The sequence below is a fragment of the Ostrea edulis genome, chromosome 3 (genome assembly GCF_947568905.1).
Source record: "Ostrea edulis chromosome 3, xbOstEdul1.1, whole genome shotgun sequence".
Classification (NCBI taxonomy): Eukaryota; Metazoa; Mollusca; class Bivalvia; order Ostreida; family Ostreidae; genus Ostrea; species Ostrea edulis.
In genome coordinates, this window is record NC_079166.1 from 84,217,569 (window position 1) to 84,235,163 (window position 17,595).

Sequence of the window (17,595 nt, forward strand, 5' to 3'; positions counted from 1 at the left end):
ACTTTCATATCTGGGGTCATATACTTTCCCTCAAAGTTGCAATACTTTCGTTGGATCCTGTAAGTTTTAACCTGAATTTCTTCAGTATTTGGCCCCATGTATATGCTAGGCATAATGCTGACACCTACATGATTGATATCTTTTTTTTCATTACGCACTCTGCTATACTCGCAATGTATAATAGAATATTCCATTCATTTCTAACACATGTATGCAATTCCCTACCAAATGTCACTTCAAATACAGGACACCTCTATCTTTAAATAAATTTGAGCTGTACTTAAGTGCGAAACTGTCCCTTGCTACCATGAAACGTATGTTTTGCTTTAAAACATAAACCAACAATTCTTAATTGTAATTTCTTTTCATCTTTAAAAAGGGTATTGACATCCCAATATTTAGTAGGAAGTTCCCAGTTATCGTCCGCTAGTGACCGTCCACTGGTAAATCCAGACATGCATTGAAAGGATGCTGATGGGAAGGACATAAAGACACATGATCCAAGAACTGTGGCATTTAATTTGAGCGACAACCTGGCATTCAGTTGGTATGACTCTTTGAGGTTGAATATAGGGTTAAATCTCTGTACATTTAGTTAACATTCAAATAAATCCAGATAATACATTCAGAAATGGAATCATGACGTCATGATACACTGATTTGCGTTTACCATTTTACTGTTTTTACTGCATTACTAGGTATCACATACATACAAAAAGAGACTAAACACCGACAATCATTAATATGTAATATTGGTGCTCTGGCAAAGTCCCATATGATGATGGAACAACAACATAACATAACACCGGTATTGTGTGAAATATTGTCATTTATTAGATGACAATAAACAAATATTATCATTCTATATAATGATAGCAAAATCAGCTAAGGGGTGGTCTAGACAATACTGACAGCACAAGTTGTTTCTATAAAACTCCCTGAATATGATAAAGTGATCTTCCCTGTTATACAAGTAAAATTAAACACTTGACAAAATAAAATATCCAAAAATCATCGAATAATATATACAAAACAAAAAAACATCAGCCACAAGAAGCAAACAGTATGTTTGCAACCCCCGCACAAAGAGGTAGCTATAATACATCAACATCACAACCCTGAAAGATAAGGAACCAGTAGGCACATCATTATGCAAACGCTACCATACACCACTATAAATAATGTTGAGACCTAAATCAAATATATGTAAAAAAAAAAAAAAAAAAAAAAAAAAAAACCTAAAGGCTTGTGACAGGGCACCTAACAATAAGTTATGTACATACGATTCAGGAGTGAGGAATAATTCACACAACAGTTGACTTCTGACCTGTGTGTTGAGATTTTCAGGAAGGAGACTAGAAAGTACACAGCAGTTAACTCCTGACCTGTGTTACTTATTATTGACTAGAAAAAGAAAATTTACAACAGTTGACTTCTGACCTGTGAGATTTATTATTCCACATCAAAGGACTAGAAGTGATATAGCATTATATATGTGTTAAGCATTAATATATGGCACATCTGACTTGACAACAATGAGAAGGCTAGCTATATTAAATATGGGGATAGTTGAATTCAAATTGTAAGACTTGGCAAACATATATATCTACAAACAGCATCAGATTTCCATCTGCCCATCTGAATACAGTTTTCAGAATACCCTAAATGTGTTGCATGTGTAGCTGCCCCTATTCTGAAACTATGGCCTTTATATAGAGCTGGGGTCAGGCCAATGAAGCTTATTGTGTTCTGCAAGTTTTTGGTTACAAATGCATACGTGACTGGTTCACCCCTATAAATTGAAAAAGGAGCCTGATTTGTGCGCAAATGTTTGTAGGTATAGATACAGTGACTTAACTGGGCACATTTCCTGGTTGCTTGAAGCTCTAAAATTTATTTGGAAAAGGTCATGTGTTTTATTTGTTTTGAAGTTTCTTAACACTATCATTACTGCAGTAGGCGCTTTATGTTGAAATTCGAATGTTACGTCATCCCTCTGAATTACTTTGCATTGTTCACCTTTTGATTTGATAACAAGTTCCCCCAAACGCAAGAATGCATTCAATGCCAAAAGGAAAATGGACTTGAGTAAGATCCTGGAACATAAATTCTGTACCGAACAATCAACCCCTTTCATTAATTTTGACATTATTGACGCAGTAATTGGTAACCTGGAATCTTTGCTCGGTGCAGAATGATGACACCCTTGCAGAATTTTCCGGACTAAAAATGCCTCGGCGGGATCTGGGAGGGACTACACTTTGTGCACATAGGTAATTGCCGATACATGTGAAGATATACTACTGGGAGAATAACCTGTTGAAAAAATTTGTGCTATGAAGTTTGACAAAACTGTAGCCATAATTGGGAGGGAATTGATTTTAGGAAATTTTAGAGCAAACAAGTCACCTGATCTTTTGAATGAGGCCTTTGTAGAATTGGATAAAGCGGCTGCTAAGAGTTGGCGTGCTTGTGAGTTCAGATTTTCAAGATCGCCTGTTGAATGCGTGTTGGTTGTTGATTTAACCATGGCATGAACCTGAAGGCTGCCTGAAATTGGAATCGAGATAATCGATCTGCTGCAATATTGTGTTTTCCGGGTATGTGTTTGGTCCTGAAATGTATGTTCCATTTGAGGGTTGCCAACACCAGGCGGCGTGCCAATTTCATAAGGACTTTTTCTCTGGAGGTTTGCTTATTAATAACTTGAACTAACGCCAAGTTGTCAGACATAAAAGCACCCTTTTATTTTTTATCTCATTGCCCTATATTTCAATAGCGAACACTTTTGAGAAAAATTCCTTAATTGCAATTTGATATTCCTTCATATTGTCTTGCCAATGGGATACAAACCAATGGGACCCTAAAATGGCAGCAAACCCCATGGACCCAGCAGCATCGGTATACAATGTGAGGTGATCAGAGGAAAATCATTTTTGTGACAAGAAAACTGATTTCCCATTGAAGATGGCCAGAAATGTGAGTCATGTTTCCATGTCAGCTTTTGTTTCATGGGGAAGTTCAATCAAGTCATTGGGATTTTTTACACCACAGGTCAAATCAATTAACGCCTTAAGAAAGCACGTCCATGAACAATAATAGAGCAAGCAAAGTTCAATAACCCAATTAATGCTTGAAGAACACGTAAATTTGTATGATTTTTTCCTTGCATGTCAAAGAGTCTTTGTTCGACCTTCCTCACTTTGTCCAGGGGAAGACGTGCTTCCATTTGTATCTAGTCTATCTCAATGCCATAACTAGTTATGGTTGTGGTGGGGGTTTGGGTTTTTGACATTTTGATAGGTACCCCAATCTTTTTGCACAAGTAGAGGGAATTTGCTAGATCATTTTTACAATTAGGTGAATCAGCTGGGCCAATGAAGAAAAAATCGTCCGGGATGTGGGACATACTCCCTGCGCTATACCTCGACTGCATAACCCACTGTAATGCTACACTTAACTGTTCAAAAATCTGACATGAACTGATTGCCCCCATTGGTAAGCATTTGTCAAAGTAAGTTTCCATTCCAGGAAAAGCCCAATAAGTGATAGTCAGATGGATTGACAGGGATTATAAAAGCATCTTCTATATCAGTTTTTGCCATCAAGCAGTACTTGCCATACTTTTGAACTAGATGAATAATCCAGTCAATAGTGTCATAATATACAACCGAGTTTTTTTTTTGGGGGGGGGGTATGTTAACATTGACCGAATTTTCTTTTGGGTAAGATAGATCATGGATAATTCTGAATTTTCCTGGTTCAGACTTTGGTACCACTCCTAGAGGGGATGAAACAAAAAGGTCAAATTGTGGGCATGAGAAAGGACATGCTATACGGTTGAGTTCTAGACTCTTTTTGATGTGATTTTCTATAATACCGTTGTGTTCTATTGCTGAATTGTGGTTTTTGACATTGGGGCTATTGTAGCTGTAGCACAACCCAGGGAAAACCCATATGTACATCTGTCTACCAAATACGACTTCAGTTCTGTATCATACCCCTCTAACTCTTTATTTAGCATATTTGGTTTTACTGGGGTTGGTAGTTCTGTTCTCTGGGAGTCTTTGAGATACAGAGGTACGTTTATATTTGGGGTGCTGGCCCCTTCATGATTGACACATGTGGGAAAACTGGCATGGAGTGTTTTTGCATTTTTCTTTGGTTGAATTCGAAGCAAAAGCGGACTCTTCCCGCTTGCTTGCTACGAATGGGCTGCCCAGAATGATTGGGTTTCAGGAACAGCGCAATACATTTTCCTTTTAGTTCTTCCACTGGTTTTTGCCTTGCAAGGTCCACTGAATCCTTTAATTTTCTAAAGGACTCATCATAGGTCCTCCATGCTGCATCGTCATATAGCCTATGCATTTCTCTAATGAGGCTCATGTATTTTAACAGGCGGGGGTCTCTGATGAGTCCTTTTGAATTCTGATGCTCGTGAAAATCAAGAAGGCATCAGTCCATTGATTGATTGGCGTGTTGTTGTTTTTTTTGCCTTCAATGTATGCTATACATTGATAACCCCCGGAGAAATAAACAGCGTGAGAGGGTCTTCCTCCTGATGAGACAGCAGTATTCTTAGATTCAAGAATTCATTAGCCCATATTTTTTATTTTATTTTGGAAGACACTGTCGCACCAAGAGGAATCTCCTCTGTTACAGAAAGTATATTATTTGTGTTCATGTAACTTATGCCTACTGCCTCACATGTACTTGCACTCAACAATTGTGATACTACTGTTGCTAGTGTATCATGTGAGTCATTGACCACTTGTCCAGAAGGAAATGGCTGGTTTGTCGCCTGAGACTTTGTTTGGTCTAAGCATTGGGGCTCAGGATTAGACTGGTCTTTTTCCTGTGATTGTTGCACAAAAGGCTCATTGTCTCTGGATAAGGGAAGTGCTGACCCCTCCAAGGATGACAAGGGGGATGTCTGTTGTATTTCATATATTTCTTTTGCGAGTTTGGTATAATAAATGCTCTCAGTAGCAACCGTTTTTGGACGCTTGGAACGTGTCCAAACTTCTTCGATGTACTAGGCTGGTCTTCAAGCTCAGCGTCCATTGAGACTGACCCTCTCTTGCATCGGGGCATGTTTTGTGCCTACAAGACATCGAACTGTATTATGACATGAATCAATACAATGAATTGACTGGCAAAATACCGTTAGCCGCCTAGAGGCTTGTATGGACGAAATAAAGATGTGAATGTCCGCTAACATGCTAAAATTAAATCAGGACAACAGAGAGTTCATTGTTTTTTCACTGAAAACCATAGTCACTGACTCACCATCGTACCATCTGATGTTAAACGACACTATTGTCAGTGAGACACCGTTTGTGAAGAACCTAGGGGTATGGTTTGATAAGACACTTTGCATTCACAAACAAATCTCATCTGTGTCTCGTGCTTGCTATCATCAACTACGTAACATCGGACGAATACGGTCACTCATAACAGAAGATGCGTGCAAGACCCTAGTATGTGCCCTCGTGACATCTCGGCTCGACTACGCCAATGCTCTTTTCGGTATTAACACAACCGACTTGGCAGAATTGCAGCGGATACAGAATATGGCAGCACGAATCATCACTCGTACCAAAAGAAGTGACAACATAACTACAGTGCTGATTTCTTTACATTGGCTACCTATTGACAGGTGCAGTCAATACAAAATTACCCTCTACGCATACAAGGTGATTCAGAAGATGGCACCAACATACTTGGAGGAGGTGGTCACTGTTTACCAACCGAATCGTTCCCTAAGATCTGAAAATTCACTGACATAAGTTAGACTTAGATGTCTAACCTCCACATATGGAAACAGGCACTTGAATGTGGCAGCAGCTACACTCTGGAACTCTCTGCCTGATACCCTCCGCCGTTGTCAGAATTTGAACACGTTTAAAAAACATTTAAAAACACACCTTTTTAGACTTGCATATCATTAGTATTATAAGTGGTTAAATCTTTATGGTATCTTTACCATCATTTTAGCATGACTTTTTCAGTGTATAATTGTATATTTATTTCAACTATTGTATTTTATATCATTTGATTGTAAGGCGTGGAACTGTTTTCATGCATATCATGTTTTAGATTTTAGTAATTTTACTTCACATTATTGATGTTTTCTATCATTGTTTTCATAGTATCTGTCTTAGTGCTATTATAGTTTCCTTTTATTACGTTTAGAACACGCTGTATCATTTTCATTGTGTGCAGCGCTTTAGAGTGGTTATTTATAGTCATATATGGCGCTATATAAATTATTATTATTATTATTATTATATTTTCATCTGAGCCTTGTACAATTCCAGTACATCACTTAGTGCAAACATCATGATGGTGCCCTTTCATGCTATTTTTGCACAGTATTTTAAGGGACCATCATGTATAAAACCTTTAACATACATGTACCAAGGCAATTGACTAATCAACTATGGAGTGCATCTTGCTAAAACTTAAGGGCCTGCTAGAAAATGCCTATAATTCTCGAAGTGATTTTCGACCCAAAATACAGCTCAGAGTATGTAGAATAAACACTGAACTTTGAATGTGAATAAGGAATCAGACAATTTATTCAGAAAAACACATTGCTCTGCTTGAGAGAGAAAAAAAATACTATTCTGCGTGTGAATCCCAAGTGCACTATTCAGCTTATGGCTAACAAGACACACGTTACTCTGCGTGTGAATAAAAAAGCACACTACCCTTCGTGTGACTAACAAACACACCACTCTGCGTGTGACTAACAAATATACTACTTTGCGTGTGACTAACAAACACACTACTCTGCGTGTGACTAAAAAAACACTACTATGCGTGTGACTAACAAAGCAATATTATGTGTGTGAATAACAAACACTTATCTGCGTGTGAATAGGAAGCACACTACTCTGCGTGTGAATAAAAGCGTACTAACTACTCTGCATGATCATGGTGACAAATAAAAACCCTACTCCGTGTGTGAATAAATAAAAAAACATCAACTATGTGTGCGACTTAAGAAGCGCACTACTCTATGCATGAAAAAGAAATGTAATATTATATGACTATTGCACAATTTCTCATAAGATTAGTAACCCACTATATTGCATGTCAGAAATAAGGGTTATCAAGTCTTTACTGTATTTAATCACCTCAGGATAAATGCAACAGGACATGTTCAAATGATAATAAAACAACTTGCAAGTTTTCGTACACAGAAAACTCAGAATTGCAGATTTCATTATGTATGCCGCTTACTAAGAATATAATATATAAACAGATGGTAAACTGAGTAAAGACGTGTAATAAAGTGACATGCTTATCTGAAGTGCAGAAGGACAGCTATCCTAATATTGTGCATATATTTTATCATGTGCGATGATGTGGCGTCAATGTACACTCCATCTTTCCCTAGGTAGGTCAGGTCCGCCCAAAAACCACGGTGCGACCAGAAGTGGAATCCTTCAAGCTTCGCAATTTCAGTCCGCAGCAAGCTGTTTACTGTTATTACATCATCGTTGTAAGAGGGACGCGATGCCCAGGGCTGTCGTCGTAGCAATTGTCCTATCATAACTGTTCGCACACCTACCCCCTCTTTTAGATCTTGAGCATAGGAGATAATGTCTGCGCACACTTTTTCTGGATGTGTTTGGCATAAGTCATTTCCACCCATTTGAACGAAGCACAGTCCGGGAAGTTTCTTAAAGTTAAAAAATTCCGGGCACCGAGATAGCCGTGGAAAGGTTACACCTCCTCGTGTTATGAAATTCACATTAAACAAGTTGCAATCAAGTTTTAAGTTTTACATCTCAGCCGATGTGTAGTTAAATTCCCTTAAACGAGAAATATATGAGTGACCGATAACATAAACTTCCATCGTCATCTTCTTAGATTGGACGGAGCCTGCCTTGTCCTGGGAATACGCAATAAAACAAGTTTAACTTAGTTTGTGTCTCCAAATCAGACTTTGTAAAAACGTCCTTTAGGACTTTACTGATTGTTTCCTTTATTTTTCTTGAACACCGCACTTATCGTAAAACAGGATAATACGCTAAAACTTTTAAATTACTCCTTGTAACAAATTAATTTCAGAACTGATGACATCTAAACATCACGTGAAATGACCTTACCATATCATTGGACAATACATCAGAAACTTGTACTGTTTAAAAATGACTTTAAATACAGACTGTTACAAAATTACATATACAATGCAGATAGAGAAATGGTTCGCATATCACAAATTACACAAATGCCATTATTTACAATAATGCGGTAGTCTGTTTCTAATTATAAGGCATGACAAGTTTTCTAAATGCTGACAAATAAGGTATGGTGGCCAATACTGATTTTATTTGCAATTTCCTTTCAGATATGGCACCCGATTATTCAGAGAACTGCAGATTTTATGAAGTTGTTTTGACAGAAGATTTGGTTTTCTTCATCTGTGTTGCACCAACCATTATGCTGAGATGGTCATAGCTAGGGGAAAGGATTGTCATTATGCTTCCCAAGGAAGTTCACAGCTTCTCACTGAAAAGGAATTGCACAGGTATTACTAGTTTTAAAGTAACGATATTATGACAGTGATTTCCAGTTTAAAACGAATAAATAAAATGCACAATAAAAAGATTATCTTTACCAAAATTAATCTGGCTGTGCATCTAACACATTTATTAGATTTGTACTACAATTACCACTCACTGATACAATTTCATAAGTAATTGAATGCATGCCAGTAATTGTAAGAGGGCCTTGACTATAGAAAACATTTACAAAGTCAATTGAACATTCAAAAGTGCTGACGATGCATTAGTATTTAGGGCTAAGTATTAAGGAATTCTTTTTTTACATATTTTTGTGCATTATCTTATACATATCTGCTGCGAAGTTCCAGTCGATAGACAGATACTGGCCAATGCATACCCCTATCGGAACAACCCAGTACAGTGTATCAAGAATGATGTCTAGAGATTGACTATAACAACATTTTTGTTAAATATGATGCAAGTACATTTAAATCTAGTGATTGGAAGTAAGTACTTGAACATTCGTATTCGTTGGTCTTGGAGAGGAAAAACGGGTAGTACCTTTTGATAACATTTGATAAGGTGATCTTGTTTAGCAACCAAATATATTTGAATGCAAAAAATTAAACTAGTTTAGACTAATAATAAAGATATGTGTTTTAATGTTGCAATATTTATTCTATGTAGTGGAACATGAGGACAAAAAGGTCATAATATTAGAAAATGATGGATATGTATATAAAGTACAAATTTTCCATTTTATGGCCATTGGCCTTAAATCTCTTCATCATATTTTTGTTAAAAACCTTTTGAAATTATTAAGATTTATTCAAAGATTATATTTTTAAAATAATGTGACATTTACTAATCATCATGCAATGTAATTATGTTTAAATTGTGTCGAATGCATGCAGAAAGGCAAATTATGGTAAAAATTGTACCATGAGTGTTGTTACTTTAGCAAACAAAAATATTTGTTTGTCAATAAAATTGATTAATTTGATTGTGATGTTTTTATAGTATTTTAAAAGGCACATTAGCTCATACATTTAGAATATCCTATTTTTGACTCTAATCTAGTGAGAGGAATCGTAATATATATATTTCAGAGAAAAAAGATTGCAAAAATGTGCACTTATATGACCTTTAACTCCGTAGACCTATTTGAGGTCATTGAATACCTTGACAAACTTTTACGAAATTGTTCCCTGTCCAATTCCTAACAAAATCATATGTCATATGCCTATCCCTAATCGTGATACATACAGATTTAAGTCGATGTAAACATATTGTCATTTAGTCTTCAAAAACCTCTAAAATGTGCCGGTAGATAAAGGGTTAAACATAAACAGTTAAATAATAACAGAGATAGACACTGTAATTCCTCGTAACGTAACACAGAAATAGAAACTCTGTAAATTCTCATAACATAAAAAAGAAACAACGATTTGGTAAGTCCTCATAACACATAAAACAGAATACGGACTCACTCTGTAAATCCTAATAACGTAAAACAGAAATACAGACTCTGTAAATCCTCAAACCATCAAACAGAAATGCACACTCTGTAAATCCTCAAACCATAAAACAGAAATACACACTCTGTAAATCCTCAAACCATCAAACAGAAATACACACTCTGTAAATCCTCAAATCATAAAACAGAAATACACACTCTGTAAATCCTCAAACCATAAAACAGAAATACAGACTCTGTAAATAATAATCACAAAACAGAAATACAGGGTCTGTAAATCCTCATAACGTAAGTCAGAAATACAGACTGTGTAAATACTCATAACATAAAACAGAAATACAGACTCTGTAAACCCCATTACATAATACAGAAATACACATTGTGCAAATCCTCCTAGTATAAAACAGATATACAGACTGCGTCAATCCTCATAACATAAAACAGAAATACAGATTCTGTAAATCCACATAGCATATCACAGAAATACAGACTCTGTTAATCTTGATGACGGAAAACAGAAATACAGATCCTGTAAATCCTCATGATGTAAAACAGAAATACAGACTCTGTAAATCCGCATGGCGTAAAACATAAATACACACTCTGCAAATCCTCATGATTTGAAACAAAAATACAGACTCTGTAAATCAGCATGATGTAACACAGAAATACAGACTCTGTAAATCCTCATAACATAAATTCAGACCCTATACATCCTCATAGCATTGGTACCGGACAAATTTTGCATCATACCCCTGGGTCGAGGCCTCTTGACTGTTAGTCCCCGAGGGTCTCTATAGCCCAGTAGCTATGTACTTCGTTACTAGCTTGAAAATACGGATGTATATTTAATTGCTGTGATAAAATTTAGAAATTCATTTCAAACTTAAGAATGATATCTCCCTCACACATAAGTCTTATCCTTAGGCGAATTTTACTCCACTTATTGGCAGTCTTTTATTCCCTTCAATAACTCTTACAAGTTTACTGTTATTTTGGATTTCAAAAAAATTCGATAGAACATCACAGAAGACAAATTATTTCTCGAAATGCGCATCTGGTGCATCAAAATTGGTACCGTAATCATTTTACATAAAACAGAAATACAGACTCTGTAATTCCTCATAACGTAAAACAGAAATACAGACTCTGTAATTCCTCATAACGTAAAACAGAAATGCACACTCTGTATATCCTCATAGCATAAAACAGAAATGCAAACCTGAGTTCTCTTCTTTGTAGGTTTTCATAGCGCACTACCTCCAGAAGATAAACCGCTCTCGTGTTATCTGCAAATGATAGGAGAGCACTGAATTTTCCTAATGATAAACCCCGGGTCACTGAATCTCATTTCTTATGTCACAGCAATTTTAAATGTGGAGTTTGATTTAAATTTATACTGATGAGAGGGATTCAGAGAATGTCAGAATAATCAACTGGTCTTCCCCTAGGTACAGTAAAAAAACAAAATTGTAGAAATAGAATATATTGTTAATATAAGAAATACAGTAGGTGTCAGTCGTGTAAGTATCACTGAGATCAAGCTTTATTCCTATCACCAATTGGCTCACAATTTTAATTTTGTGCATTTCAATTACCCTTCATTTTTTAAAGGAAATTACGTCACAATTACCGTATTTATGTCATTTAAACGTGTTATTGATGGGATAATTGCCGTGTCTATGAACTCTAAATGTGTTATCAATGTGATAGTCACCGTATGTATGCTATTTAAATGTGTTATTGATGTGATAATTACCGTATTTATGACATTTTAATGAGTGGGACATTAGGCAAATTTATGTTAAGCTTCCTTACCAGCTTCAATCTAATTGCCTCCCTTGACCGATACCAAAAACACAGGTGATGCACTTCAATCTGCCTTTGCCTTTCTGGAAGAGGAGTTGTCGACAACACTGCATTTGTCCATGCCCTTTTCCAATATGTGCCATAATGAGTTTTTGACATATTTAACTGTCCGCTAGGCTAAGGCATAAAACTCCGGTCCGGTGCACAATAAATTAAGATATTTCAAAGTGTTTGATGAAATAGGTGTGTAGAAGTATCTTTACTACAATCAATCAAAGATGAAGTGTCAGAATCTTCGAAATCATGACCAAAATGTCCACAAATAAAGCAATGATCTCCAAAAGTTTTGCAAAAATTACAAGTCAGACGATTCCAGCATTTATCGTATACCTTTTGAGACTCTTTTTTAAAGAGTTACACGGATAATCCACATTTCGATTTCAACACGAAAGAAGTGTAGTTATTAAATGTGTTCCGCCTTTCCGAGCTCTTAGAATGATAATAAATTTTCTTCATGAGTATTATAAAAATATGTTTAGAAATCACTAAAAAAAGAAAAACGGTTTTACAACCAAATTAATTTTGTTCAAATAAGTGAGAATATGGCTACTATTTATGGCAATTTTCAGCTACGTATCATTATTTGCAAAGCTCCATAAGGAAAGTTTTAAGATATCCTAAGTATCTAAAAAGTATGGAAATACAACCAATTAAAATAGCTGTCTACCTTACGCGATACAGGTGCTCACAGTTTACGAAAATGAACATCTCAAATAGTTAGTCATGTTTGTCGCACCTCCCTTTAAATGCGTCAAACATGATATAGCATCCAACAGTCACAAATGATACATAAGACTGTATATTTCACCATATCAATATGTTTTAATTCATAAAGGTGATATTAACTAATTCAATTTATCACAGAAATCGGTAATTTTAGACCATTTTCTATGTAGGGAAGCTACCGAAATGCAGTTTCCTCGTGTTACTATACATAGAATGAACTTGACCTATAGTTTGGTCTCACGGTTGACTCACTTTAGACCGTGCATAAAAAAAATATCATCATTGTTGAAAACTGTTGACCCCCCTTTTGGAATATTTTCTGATTGTGCATGTTTCTCTCTGAGACAAACACTTAATCATAAAAGCAATGCTGATAAATGATATGTATTTATACCAAAAAATGGCAGAAAATCTGAAAATTTGAATAAAAACATGATTTTAATATTTTTGTTTTTTTATTAAAAGCCATGTGAACAAAAAGCTCTGGCGGATTTGAACTCGGGATCTGCGGTTCACCAGTCCAATGCTTTAACCATTGAAGTGCGATGATAAAAAAGAAATCGATCGATACAAATTATTTTACAAAATAGTTAGATCGCCATCTTGTGATGTAGTGGTATGAAAAGTATACATTTTAGTTTAGTAAGTTACCTTAAGTTAAACCACACGATTTTAAAATTAGAACTTAGGAATCGTAAGGTATGGGTCAATATTGACATCATTTAGACATGCGAGTGTGTAAATGTTTTAAGAAAAATATAATTCACAGATAATCTGAAATATTAACTTACCAGAGCTGAAGAATTTGACTTTGTTATATATAACCGCTTAGAATATATGGTGAAAGCGAAGATAACGAACAGTGAACAATCGCATAACTCCTCTAAGCAATACAAAATAGAGAGTTGGGCAAGCACGGATCCCTGGATAAACCAGAGGTGGGATCATGAACCGGGGGGAGCATCCCCAGGTGTCAAATTTCATTGTTGTACATTTTGCAATTCTGCACTCATGGTGGGCCTGTATTTAAAACATTGCTTCCATGAGCTGGGTTTGTGAGGTTGAACCTTAACTAAACATTCGGCATATAGCAGTGGAGGCTCTTTTTTTCTCCTAATGCCTGACGCGACAAAATGTCACTGTTTTCAATGTTAAATGCAAAACACTTCAAGGGTCCGTGATTAGCCGTTATTCTTTTTGCAACCTTTATAAGTTTAACGAAATAAATTGCATTAGCCTTATTTCATTATGATATTTTCTCACTACTACAAAAACAATTTACGTGTTTAGATTGGTGCTTAATAAGTGCATCACTAATTTCTAGAATGTTAATGTTGATCAACAGTTGTGAACAATAATCGTTCGTTGATTTCCAGGGATTGTATTCACGAGTTGTTAGACCACGTGCCGATGTTATATGTTCCTGCTTTTACGCATTTCATACAGCCATCATTGCTCCGATAATGAGTGCTAAGCATCGGTCTAAATTTAAGATACTTCATCTACAGCTATAGATGTCTCAATATTATTAAGAAATATTTAAAGGGAAACATAGTTTTACATTATGACCCCTGGGTCGAGGCCTCTGCTGGTGGACTGTTAGTCCCCGAGGGTCTTTACAGCCCAGTAGCTAAGTACTTCGTTACTAGCTTGAAAATACGGATGCATATTTAATTGCTGTTATAAAATTTAGAAATTCATTTCAAAATTAAGGATTATCTCCCTCATGCATGCTCTTATCCTTGGACGAATTTGACTCCACTTGTTTGGCACGCTGTTTTTGGCTATATTCAGATCTAAAACTTCATAGTTATTTCGGATTTCAAACATTTCGGTTGAGCATCACTGAAGAGACATTATTTGTCGAAATGCGCATCTGGTGCATTAAAATTGGTACCGTATAAGTTTTACATTATGACCCCTGGGTCGAGGCCTCTGCTGGTGGACTGTTAGTCCCCGAGGGTCTCTACTACCCAGTAGCTAAGTACTTCGTTACTAGCTGGAAAATACGGATGCATATTTAATTGCTGTTATACAATTTAGAAATTCATTTCAAAATTAAGGATTATCTCCCTCATGCATAGCTCTTATCCTTGGACGAATTTGGCTTCACTTGTTTGGCACGCTGTTTTTGGCTATATTTAGATCTAAAACTTCATAGTTATTTCGGATTTCAAACATTTCGGTTGAGCATCACTGAAGAGACATTATTTGTCAAAATGCGCATCTGGTGCATCAAAATTGGTACCGTATAAGTTTTACATAGTAAACAATTTATTTCAACAATTTCAATATTTGAATGTAAAGATATGCGGAGAATTGTATGTAACGTGAAAGATGAATTGTTTACATCTGTAACTATAAAACGGGGTATGTTAAACATTTGAAACCTGCCACTCGTTTTATTACAGTAGATTAGAAATAACTAGGGTGTGTAAATAAGATATGGGCAGTTCATATTGATAACGCTTGAATATCAAATCACGCGGACACCCCATGGTAGTCCAACATGAAGTCGAAAAGAGGCGTATAAAAGGAATGAAGACGTCATGTAAAGCAGTATAGTAAGTACAGCAATTTAAACACAATTTTACACTTTAAGTTATGCTTTTGAAACCACGGTTTTATAATTTCTACAGGTAATGACATGTGCTGCACCTTTTTCTCTTTCCCGAAGTATACATCGTTAACAGAACATGGCATTATATGATTACGCTTTTCATTAATGTACCATTTAAAAAACCAAAAACTGTTATATAATCGTAGAAGAATTCAATATACCGATGCTACACATGACCTCCATCATCGATTTTAGGGGACCTGTTGCAATTGGTTATCATCCGTCGTCATCCGCCGTCCGTTGTGCGTCGTGTGTTAATAACTGTTCATTTTTTTAACTTCTTCTTATTAACTACAAGTTCAATTCTTTTCAAATTTGGTATAAAGCATCATTAGGACAAGGGGTGGGAGTTTTGGTATCGGGGGGGTGGGGGTGGGGGCGAAATGCTCAGTTATTAAATGTATGAACAATAGACATGTTTTAACTTTTTCTTGATAAAAATCATTCCAATTATTTTCAAATTTAATATGAAACATATTTGGAGTGAGGGAAACATGCATGGTAAATTACAGGCTTCCTACACCACTTGAACAGGGCAAAAATGCCCAAAATTGATAATTAAAAAAAATTCTTCTCAAGAACCACACACGTGTAAGTAGAACTAAATGCATTGTGATGTAGAGCAGGAAGGCCTCTACCAAAATTGTAAATTTAATATTCCCCGGGATAGAGGTTCTGTCTCCCAGAGCGGGGACAATCTTCTTATGTAGCGTGTATGTGTACAACACTTAACATTTTCTTTAATGCTTTTGATACTGGATTGAAACTAAATGAATAGAACAAGTAGTCTTTTACCAAAATTGTATATTTGAGTTTCCCCAGAGTAAGGGTTCTGACCTCAGGGTTGTGCCAAACCTAGTATATAGTATTTATTTGAACATTTGCTTATATTGTATACAATCTAAATGCATACTTGGGGATTGGAGAAAAGTATTACAAAATATGGTGAATTTCACAACCTAGAACTTTAGGATGAGTCCAAATTAGTCTGAGCTTTTTATGTTTTAATATTATTTAAAGACTTTCGTTAGTGTGTGCACTTTTGAGGGCAGTGTGCATATATCAACTGCATAATCATAGTAACATTGACTAAAGTTTAAGCTCAAGGAATAGAATTGGTAAACTATTTTGTTGGATGGTATCTTCTTACAACCTCTGTGGTTGATTTCCCTCTAATTCCTAGCATTTGTACGGCATGGATTGTTAAGCAGAATCATGAATTAGCAATTACTCTTTACATCCATGTTGGATATGTAATTTAAATGACAGTGGCCAAGACTTAGTCAAATTTAGTCACTTTACACAGGCATGATGTATTAAAGTATAAATTCTATAGGAATATTGTAGATACTTTGGATAACGCGTTTAATGTTGCCAGCTAGAATTGACGTTTCTCTCTTGCTCAGTTGAAACCCATCAGCTTCGAGAAAAAAATGTCAGGATATCTATGTAATAACATGTTGCTGGGGTCTTCACAAACAGATTATTTGCAATCAACAAATGTTTGTTTGATAAGAACATTGATTGACTGAGCTTTGGTGTACAAATCGTTGTTCTTGAGTCTTGGAGTAGTGAGTGATATGATAACAATGGTGGTAGGCCATTTCTAGAGAATGTGACCACACACTATATTGTATAATTTGTTGACGCATGATTCCGCTTACAAGAACTGAATATCGTTTGTTAGAGCATGAAGGACAACTGCATCCAGTTCAACTTAGTGTGTGTCTTTGGTTATGTATCCCAGAGTTTCATCAAGTGTATAACACAATACGGATGCATATTTAATTGCTGTGGTAAAATTTAGGAATTCATTTCAAATAAAGGATTATCTCCTTCATGCATAGCTCTTATCTTTAGACGAATTTGACTTCAGTTTTTGGCACTCTGTTTCTCCCTAAAATAGCTCTTACAAGTTTATTGTTACATGCATTTCGTATTTCAAAAATTCGGTTGAGCATCACTGAAGAGACACTTTCGAAATGCGCATCTGGTGCATCAAAATTAGCACCGTATAAGTTTTACAGTACTTTCGAAACTGCAGCTGCCCGGGTCAAGTGTGATTCGTTAATGCCCCTTACATTGGATGTGCCAATAATCACGACATTCGGAGTTTTACATTTATGTTGGCTGGTATGACCCGTCATGTTACTACCTGCAGTACTGGACTTTAATTGATCCTGTGGTTGTGACTTTAGGTTCAAAATTTCCCCTTTATATCTGTCGACTTTTTTATAAATAATTTAGACACAGTGGCTATCAAATGCTAAATCTCATCATCTTTCTACTTCAATTGTTTTAACAAAAATTCTAATGATGGATACCACGTTTTTCATCTGTGTTCTGAGCTCATTATTCATTGTTTGCTCGTGTTTCAAAGCATT

General features: G+C 35.9%; 2 protein-coding genes across 2 annotated transcripts in view; both read left to right on the plus strand.

Moving 5' to 3' along the window:
* Positions 1 to 17,595, plus strand: part of LOC125673012 (uncharacterized) — a 1,263,960-nt gene that overhangs the window by 445,571 nt on the left and 800,794 nt on the right. The window lies entirely within an intron of this gene.
* LOC125674562 (uncharacterized) overlaps positions 15,064 to 17,595 on the plus strand; it is a 142,618-nt gene continuing 140,086 nt past the window's right edge. Inside the window, exon 1 of the mRNA XM_056161037.1 lies at positions 15,064 to 15,155. The gene's annotated coding sequence lies outside the window, so the exon portion shown is untranslated. The remainder of the gene's footprint in view (positions 15,156 to 17,595) is intronic.